The sequence below is a fragment of the Taudactylus pleione genome, unplaced genomic scaffold (genome assembly GCF_031769625.1).
Source record: "Taudactylus pleione unplaced genomic scaffold, aTauple2 ptg000012l, whole genome shotgun sequence".
NCBI classification, from domain to species: Eukaryota; Metazoa; Chordata; class Amphibia; order Anura; family Myobatrachidae; genus Taudactylus; species Taudactylus pleione.
Genome location: NW_028284415.1, coordinates 3486435 through 3496215, shown reverse-complemented (window position 1 = coordinate 3496215; position 9781 = coordinate 3486435).

Here is a 9781-nt window from a genome sequence, read left to right as displayed (position 1 = left end):
CTCTTTGGTCTGGATCTGGACAAAATTGTGGCCACGCTGGCGGCAGCCAAATCTGCATGTCTCCCGTCTGCTGCGGTCCCTTCCAGTTCGGGTACGTCGTCCTTTCGGCCTTATAGGGCCCAGGGTAGGCCTAAGGCACAGTACTTTCCCAGACAGGCTGGGCCCAAGAAATCGGCCAAGCCCAGGAAACAGGCCTGGAGTACCAGACGTCTGGCCCCTAAGTCTGATGACAAGCCTGCGGCCTGAAGGTCCGGGCCTCCCTTTGGGGGATCCCAGAGTGGGAGGCCGCCTGCTGCAGTTCGCCCAGTATTGGTCGGCAACTACGACAGAGGTTCACGAGGTGGTTTCTCACGGGTACGCCCTCTCCTTTCGGCACAGGCCCCCATCCCGATTCTTCACCACAGGTCTTCCCTTAGACCGGAACAAAGCCATGGAATTGCGGAAGGTTTTGCACACTATGCTCCAGGCTGGAGTTATAGTGCCTGTTCCATTCTCCCAGAGGGGCCAGGGTTTCTATCCCAATCTATTTTTGGTGCAGAAACCCAATGGGTCGTACCGTCCGATTCTCAACCTCAAGGCCCTCAACAAGTCCTTGCGGGTGCCGCGGTTTCAGATGGAGACCCTACGGTACATTATTCTGGCGCTGGAACCTGGGGATTACATGGTGTCATTGGACATACAGGACGCTTACCTGCATGTCCCTATTCTTTTGCGTCATCAACAGTTCCTCAGGTTTGCAATCCGCAATGATCACTTTCAGTTCCGGGCGTTACCTTTTGGCCTGGCGACAGCACCACGTGTATTCACCAAGGTTATGGCGGTCATGGCGGCGTCCCTGCGGCTGCAGGGAGTCCGCTTGTTGCCGTACCTAGACGACCTTTTGTTGGTAGCAGGGTCTCCAGAGCTCCTTCTACGCCACTTGGATCTGACGATTGCAGTACTGCAACGGCACGGCTGGTTGATAAACTGGCAAAAGTCCACCCTGATCCCATCTCAGAGGATTCTGCACCTCGGAGCCTTATTGGACTCCAATCGGCAGAGGATCTTTGTGACGGGGGAAAAGATCTCTGCCTTGCTGTTGAGGGTGCGCAGTTGTCTGCAGAGTCGCCGTGTGTCTCTACACTCGGCGATGAGGTTACTAGGCTCCATGGTGTCAGTATTCGACATGGTGGAATATGCCCAGTTTCACTCCAGACCTCTGCAGCAATTGATCCTGTCCAAATGGAATGGACTGCCTCGGAGTCTAAAATCCCAGACGATGCTGCTCACTCCGGAGGTTCGCCTGTCCCTTGCCTTCGGGGCTGGGGAGCAGTCACGGGTCCACACTTGTTCCAGGGCAGATGGACTCAGGCGGAAACGGAGCTTCCAATAAACATCTTGGAACTCCGCGCCGTTTTCAATGCTCTCCAGCAGGCACTGCGGGTTCTCCAAGGTCACCCCATGCAGGTCCAGTCGGACAATGCCACCACCGTGGCCTACATAAATCGTCAAGGAGGAACCCGAAGTCGGGCGGCACTTGTAGAGGTGTCCCGCATTCTGGTCTGGGCGGAGCGCAATCTCCTGGCCATATCAGCAGTATTCATCCCGGGAGTTCTCAAGGCGGACTTTCTCAGTCGCCAGGACGTTCATCCGGGGGAGTGGTACCTGCACCAGGACGTCTTTCAACTTCTGGTGGACAGGTGGGGTCTTCCAGAGATCGACCTCATGGCGTCACGGCACAACAACAAGTTGTCGGTGTACGGGTCTCGCACAAGAGACGAAAAGGCGTCTCTGGTGGATGCTCTGTCCGTCCAGTGGACGTTCCGGTTTGCTTATCTATTTCCTCCTTTTTCCCTTCTTCCACGGGTAATCCGGAAATTCAAACAGGAAGGAGGAACGCTCCTGTTGATAACTCCCGCGTGGCCCAGGAGACACTGGTTCTCAGACCTTCAGGGTCTGTCCGTGGACAGTCCTCTGCGGTTGCCGCTGCGGCCGGACCTACTGTCTCAGGGTCCTTGTCTTCACCCGGACCTGACTCGGCTATCTTTGACGGCGTGGCTGTTGAGACGGCCATGTTAAGGTCCAGGGGGTTTTCCAGCTCTGTAGTACGAACTATGCTAAGAGCTCGGAAGCCTTCTGCAAGAATATACCTAGAAGACCTACGTTCTTCCAGTGGTGTCGGCCGAGAGGTTATGTACCTCTAGAGTGTTGGCTTTCCTACAGGCGGGACTAGACTATGGGCTTCGCCTTGCTTCGCTGAAGGTGCAGGTGTCTGCCCTGTCCGTCTGGTTCCATCGTAGGATTGCTACAATCCCTGATGTGCGCACCTTTATGCAAGGTGTTCTTCAAATTCAGCCGCCATTTGTTCCACCTGTGGCGCCTTGGGATTTAGCTGTGGTCCTGAGGGCTCTCCAGGGACCACCGTTTGAACCACTGGGCTCAGTGGACCTTAAATGGCTGACAGCTAAAACAATTTTCCTTCTGGCCATCGCTTCGGCCAGACGTGTTTCTGACTTAGGGGCTCTATCCTGTAGACCCCCTTTTCTGATTTTTATGGGAACAGGGCAGTGCTGCGCACTCGTCCTGAATTTCTTCCCAAAGTTGTTTCACGTTTCCATATCAACGAGGAAATCGTTGTGCCGGCTTTTAACTCACCCGACCTTTCAGTGGGTGAGGCCACTTTGGACGTTGTGCGGGCCTTAAGGATTTATGTTGACCGCACTTCTTCGTTTAGGAAGTCGGACGCTTTGTTTGTCCTCTATGGCTTCCATAAAAAGGGTTGGCCTGCTTCAAAGCAGACTTTGGCAGGTTGGATTCGTATGGCCATTTCAGAAGCTTATCTTCATGAAGGCGTTCTGGTTCCTTCCTCTGTGATGGCTCATTCCACTAGGTCTGTGGGTCCTTCGTGGGCAGCTCGACGTGGTGCCTCGGCAGTCCAGATCTGCAAGGCTGCCACGTGGTCCTCTGTCCATACCTTTGTGAGGTATTATGCGTTTGACACCTTTGCCTCTCAGGATGCTTACTTCGGGCGGCGGATTCTCCTTTCAGCACAGGAGCGTTCCCACCCTTGAAGGATACTGCTTTGGGACATCCCCAAGGTATCCTGTGGATACCCTATGGACCCTGATGTAGAAAATATGAGATATGGTAACAACTTACATTTGTTATCTCTATTTCTACGAAGTCCATAGGGTTCCACAGGACTCCCGCCCTGTCACACCTGTGCTGAAGAAGGGCTTTACTCTGGTCACCGTTTTTTTCCGTCTCCCTCTGGTGAGAATGTGATTCTTGTGTGTGTGTCAAGATCTTTTTCTCTCTCTTCCTTCTCCTCCTCCGGCCTATGGCTTGGTACGTAACTGAGATGCCTTGGCTCGTGGGCGGGGTATAGGAGGGGGACCCTAGTGCATCCTGGGAGGCTGAAAACTTAACTCTATGGTGCCCGATGCCTGACGTCATCACCTATACCCCAAGGTATCCTGTGGAACCCTATGGACTTCGTAGAAATAGAGATAACAAAGGTAAGTTCTTACCATATCTCATACAGAAAATAAAATGTTAACCCCTTGCATTGCAACTTGGTTTGGTGCAAAGTTGCTCTTTTTTTGTTTTTCTTCCTTCCAGCTATGAATCAGGTCCTTTGGGGCCTATTTATCAATTATTATTTGTGGGATATCTGAGTTATCTGCTGCAGTTTCCCTTTTCAAATGCAAAAGCAGACCCCAGAAACCTATTGTGACTGCTTTCTTGCCGAATTTGCCAAGGTCCCGAATGTTAAGCTTGGCCCCGGGAGCTAATGTGTTAGCCAATGTAGCCTATAGGCTCTATATTGCAAAAAAGTCCTCCCCGCACTCACCACTCGCTGATCAAATGTACTTTTACACATCGCAGGAACAGGTTCCTACCAGAGACCCTGTCCCTGAATGTTTTCTTTAATACCCAGTACTTAGTAAATGGGACCCTTTGAGAGGTGGTCTCTAGGCCACTTAGGATAAATTGGAGAATAGAAGTACAGGTATTTCTATGCAATAAGTAAAAAAATATTAATTGGTGTAATGAAGGAAAAAAACAATATATATCTATCTACAGTGTGTATATATATATATATATATATATATATATATACAGTATATATATATATACAGTAGTAGATTAATACTGAAGACATTAAAACTATGAAAGAACACATATGGAATTATGTTGTAAAGTGTTAAACAAATCAAAATATGTTTTATATTTTAGATTCCTCAAAGTAGCCCCCTTTTGCTTGGATGACAGCTTTGCACACTCTTGGCATTTTCTCAATCAGCTTCATGAGGTAGTCTCCTGGAATGGTTTTCCAACAGTCTTGAAGGAGTTCCCAGAGGTGCTGAGCACTTGTTGGCTGCTTTTCCTTCACTCTGCGGTCCAACTCATCCCAAACCAGCTCAATTGGGTTTAGGTCGGGTGATTGTGGAGGCCAGGTCATCTGACACAGCACTCCATCACTTTCCTTCCAAGTAGCCCTTACATAGACTGGAGGTGTGTTTGGGGGTCATTGTCTTGTTGAAAAACAAATGATGGTCCCAGTAAGCGCAAACCAGATGGGATGGCTTGGCACTGCAGAATGCTGTGGTAGCCATGCTGGTTAAGTGTGCCTTAAATTTTGAATAAATCACCAACAGTGTCACCAGCAAATCACCCCCACACCATCACACCTCCTCCTCCTCCATGCTTCACAGTGGAAACCACATATGCAGAAACCATCTGCTCACCTTCTCTGCATCTCACAAAGACACGGCGGTTGGAACCAAAAATCTCAAATTTGGACTCCTCAGACCAAAGTACAGATTTCCACTGGTCTAATGTCCATTCCTTGTGTTTCTTGGCCCAAACAATTCTCTTCTTCTTGTTGTTCATCCTCAGTAGTGGCTTCTTCGCAGCAATATGACCGTGAAGGCCTGATTCACGCAGTCTCCTCTGAACAGTTGATGTTGAGATTTGTCTGCTACTTGAACTCTGTGAAGACTTTATGTGGTCTCTAATCTGAGGTGCTGTTAAGTAGCAATTTCTGAGGCTGGTAACTCTAATGAACTTATCCCCTGCAGCAGAGGTAACTCTTGGTCTTCCTTTCATGGGGCGGTCCTCATGAGAGCCAGTTTTATCATAGCGTTTGATGGTTTTTGCAACTGCACTTGAGTATACATTCAAAGTTCTTGAAATTTTCCTTACCGACTGACCTTCATGTCTTAAAGTAATGGTGGACTGTCGTTTCTCTTTACTGAGTTGAGTGGTTGGTGCCATAATATGGATTACAACAGTAATCAAATAGTGGTGTCCACTGTGTACTAACCCTACCTCTGCACAACACAACTGATGGTCTCAAACACATTAAGAAGGCAAGTAATTCCACAGATTGACTCTTGACAAGGCACACCTGTTAATTCAAAACCATTCCAGGAGACTACTTCATGAAGCTGATTGAGAGAATGCCAAGAGTGTGCAAAGCTGTCATCAAAGCAAAAGGGGGCTACTTTGAGGAATCTAAAATATAAAACATTTGAATTTGTTTAACACTTTTTTGTTTACAACATAATTCCATATGTGTTTTTTCATAGTTTTGATGTCTTCAGTATTAATCTACTATGTTGAAAATAATTTAAATTAACAAAAACCATTGAATGGTCCCTACCTACCCTTCTCCTCTCCCTAACCCTCTTTTACTGGTGCCTAACCCTAACCTCCACCCCTAGTGCCTAACCTCCCCCCAATGGTGCCTAAGCCCCCTTCCCGCACCCTAAACCTAACCCTCCTGGGGGGGTGCCTAACCCTAACTCCTCCTGGTGGTGCCTAACCCCCCTCCCCGTAGCCTAACCCTTCCCATGGGGTGCCTAACTCTAAAGTCCCCCCAAGGTGCCTAAACCTACCCCCCCCCCTGGAGCTAAGAACTAAGAAGTCCCGCTTACCTTTGTTTGGGATGCCAGTTGTTGAGATTTCGGCGTGGGGCTAAAGATAGGTGTCAGGATTTCAACGTCTATCTTTAGTCCCGGGTAGGGTTTCCAATGTCGGGATTCCGACGGCCGGCATCTCAGCCGCCGATAATGTGACTGCATCCCTGTATATATATATATATATATATATATATATATATATATATATATATATATATATATAGCATGTTTTGTTTGTTTTCCTTGTATAATAAAAGAAAAAGGGAATCTATGATAATATTTCAAAAGAAATTCCAATCTGGCCTGATAAAAATAAGTGTATATTTCACTCTGGAGAACAAAGCTGTTAACAATTCATTAATAGTATTGACGCTACAGAGCAATTTTGTGCCATTTAGTCTGGACATAACGGTCTAACAGACCCTGGTTATGAAGGGGTTAATCAGTGGTCCAACAAATTTCATGCGCTAGAGTGTGGAGAGCAGAAAGACATGTGCTATTGGCGAGACAAGCAGGCAGATCCTCTATGCTAGTGAGTATTATAGGCTGGCAACGCAAGTGAATAATAATAAAGTAGTGATCCCTACAGTTTTAAATGTCATTGCATGGAAAGTAGCCTGTCAGTTTTGAAAAGGAAAGGTCTCTGTTATCTCAATGATCAGATCTGCTACCTACTGTCATTTTGTTACAACCTTATTACCTTATTTAGTATCTGTACTTACTTACAAATACGCCTCATGTTAAACTTGTAACTGTGTCTGATGCCTTACTGTTCATAAATGTCTCTTCAATTAAAAAAATTGGAACATTGTCATGGAGTTTGAGTTTGCTTTATCGTCTGTAAACATACACAATAAAAACAAACTTGTGGCTCTCCGGGCATCAATCTATGTAAGAATTAAATTTGAGACTTTTCTAAAAGCCGGTGCACAGAAAATCTGTGATGTTAACCGTACAGCCAATCAGATTGTAGCTATCATTTTTCCTTTGTATTGTCAGAAATTAAAGTAAACCTGGTTGCTATAGCCAATACAACTATTTTTCCTTTGTACTACAGTACTTTTCTGACCTGTCCCCTGCTGCACACAGCATTGGCAGCCATTTTCTCTAACTGAGATTTCAGCAAGCAGGCAAGACAATATTTACCTTATAGTTACTATGAGCATGGGCGTGGCTGTACTGGGTGCAAGGGGGCCCAGAGGCTTAGGGGGCCACGTACCCAGCACATATACAGTATACTTGTCTATCAAGTTCCCGAAATTGCCAGCTATGAGATTGGGTCCAGCCCCGTCTCATTCTGCAGGTTCCTAAACATGCTTCAAAACTTGTCAAATACATCCTAAATGCCACTAAGGGCCAAATGTAATAGGGTGAGAGTTAGATAATGTGAGGAAACTCGCACAGTTTTAAACTCAATGATATAAAGTCACAGAACATACAAACTTGCATGTTTTTCAGACTCAAAAGAACTCATGATTTAAACTCTCATCCAGGTGTTTCCTGTTTTGAAAATACAACTCGATCAATGTATTAGTGTGAGAGTTTTACTGCTAAACTCTCACATTTTCTAACCTCTCACCCTATTATATTTGGCCCTAAATGTTAAATCTCTCTCCACTGGAAAGACCCAAGTACACATTCACTATCCGGCTATCATTAATGCAATGTGGACAGTCTACCACATGGAGGGCATAACAGCTACTCTCCATGACACTCCTGACCACTCTAATCAAATCTGGTCACCGTGGACTGAACATTTTAAGGCTCAACCTCCATTACACACCAACTAACACTCACTCATTGTTGAGCATCTAACCCTGGACACAGCAACACCTCTCTTATTCTCCTACTCTTACTTTTCCTTTCATTCTCCTTCTTCTCTTCTTTTGCTCATTTCCCTTTCCCAAGAAAGTGCATACAAAGCTGTTTCTCCTATTGATTAGTTGATCTTAAAGTTACTTCACATTTGTTTCCTTCTTTTTTTTTAAATCAATATATGTTTATTGGTAGATTTTTTGTTGTTTTTTTTGCTTCCAAAAAGCAGTTTGTGAGAAAAACAACATACATTCGGTAACATAGCTTGAAGTGTACATCACACATAACAAGCACTAGATATAGAAATAGATCCACACCTTAACTGCAGTAATCAAAAACAAAAAAGAAAACACAGTTAAATAAAAATAATAGTAATAAAATAAAATAAATGAATACATATATGAATAACGATCTAACACAGAAAAGAGGGGAAGAAAGAAAGGAATAAAGAGGGGGATGGATGGCGGGGAGAGCTGGTGGCTCTTAATTAGAAATATGTAAATGTTCCATAAGGAACAGCCTTTTAGCAGAAATAAGAAAATAAAAAAGAAAATAACATAAATTAGATTAGAGATGACAGGAAAATAATGCCAGAGCTCAATCCGCGGATCTTAAATATGTACTAGAAGACTTAAATTCCAACCATGGGTGCCAGGTAGAAATAAACTCCTGATATTTCTCCGGGCCCATTCGAAGATCTTCCATGGACATATATTATTATTATTACCAGTTATTTATATAGCGCACACATATTCCGCAGCGCTTTACAGAGAAGATCTGGACATTCACATCTGTCCCTGCCCCAGTGGAGCTTACAATCTATATTCCCTACCACATGTACACATACACACTAGGGGTAATTATAAGTCTATACGGGTGAACCACTCCTTAAGCGTAGGAGGAGAAGTTGATCGCCATCACACCAGGATCACAGCTTTGGCGGCGCTATTAAGAAACTTTAACAGGGACTTTTTATAGTTTGAAATAGGGCCAGGGAATAAATTGAGAAGCCAGAAGGAGGAGTCAGAGGGGGTATCTGCACCCACTATAGTCTTAGTAATAGAAATCACCTGGTTCCAAAAGGGACGTAAGAGACTGCAGTCCAACCAGATGTGTAGTGGGGAGCCTGTCTCCATATCACACCTCCAACATTTGTCTGATAGCCCCGGAAACATTTTTGCTACCGTAAGAGGGCATCAGTACCATCGGGACAAAACTTTAAATTGTGTCTCAATCATAGAGTAGCTAACCGAGCTAGCAAACGTGTTTTGAAGAATTTTGTTCCACTCACTATCCTCTAAATCAAGGTGTAGGTCTCGCTCCCAATCCTTGGCATATTTGGGAACAGTAGGGTACAAATGTTTGATCAAAAGTGCATAACCCTGTGAGAGGAAATGCATCGGGCGCAAAGGTGTCAGGCACAAATCCTCAAAGGGAGTCAAAGATCTAAATCCCACCGTGCGAACATCGCTCCTTTGTAGAAAGTGCTTCAATTGGCGATATCTCCAAATCTCAGCCGGAGGAAGCCCCCATGCAGCCTGTAGAGCGGAGAAGGAGAGCACAACTCCCTCCTCGATCAGCTGGCCAACTCGCTGCACTCCCTGACGTTTCCAAATAGCAAATGCGCTGCCGGCAACACCCTGAGGGAAATCAGGGTTACTGAAAAGGGGGGTCAAGGGGGAGAGAGTAGAGGACACATTTGTTAGTTTGCGTAATCTATTCCATGGGGCTAAGGTGGGGCCAATAGTGGGTTGAGAGATAACTGGAACCCTGGATCCGCAGGGGTACTGCGCAATGGGAAGGGAATGATTCTCAAGGTGAACCCACTGTTTGGCGTCAGTTGTCTGGGACCACTACATTATCTTACCCAACACTATGGCGTCATAGTATACTGAGAAATGAGGCAACTGAAGGCCTCCCATATGTCTGCGTCTGAAGAGAACTGCGTGTTGAAACCTAGGTCTGTTGTTTCCCAATACAAAGTCTCTGACAACATTATGTAGCTCTTGGAACCATGACTTGGGGATATGTATGGGCAGGGTTTGGAGGAAAAACAAAAC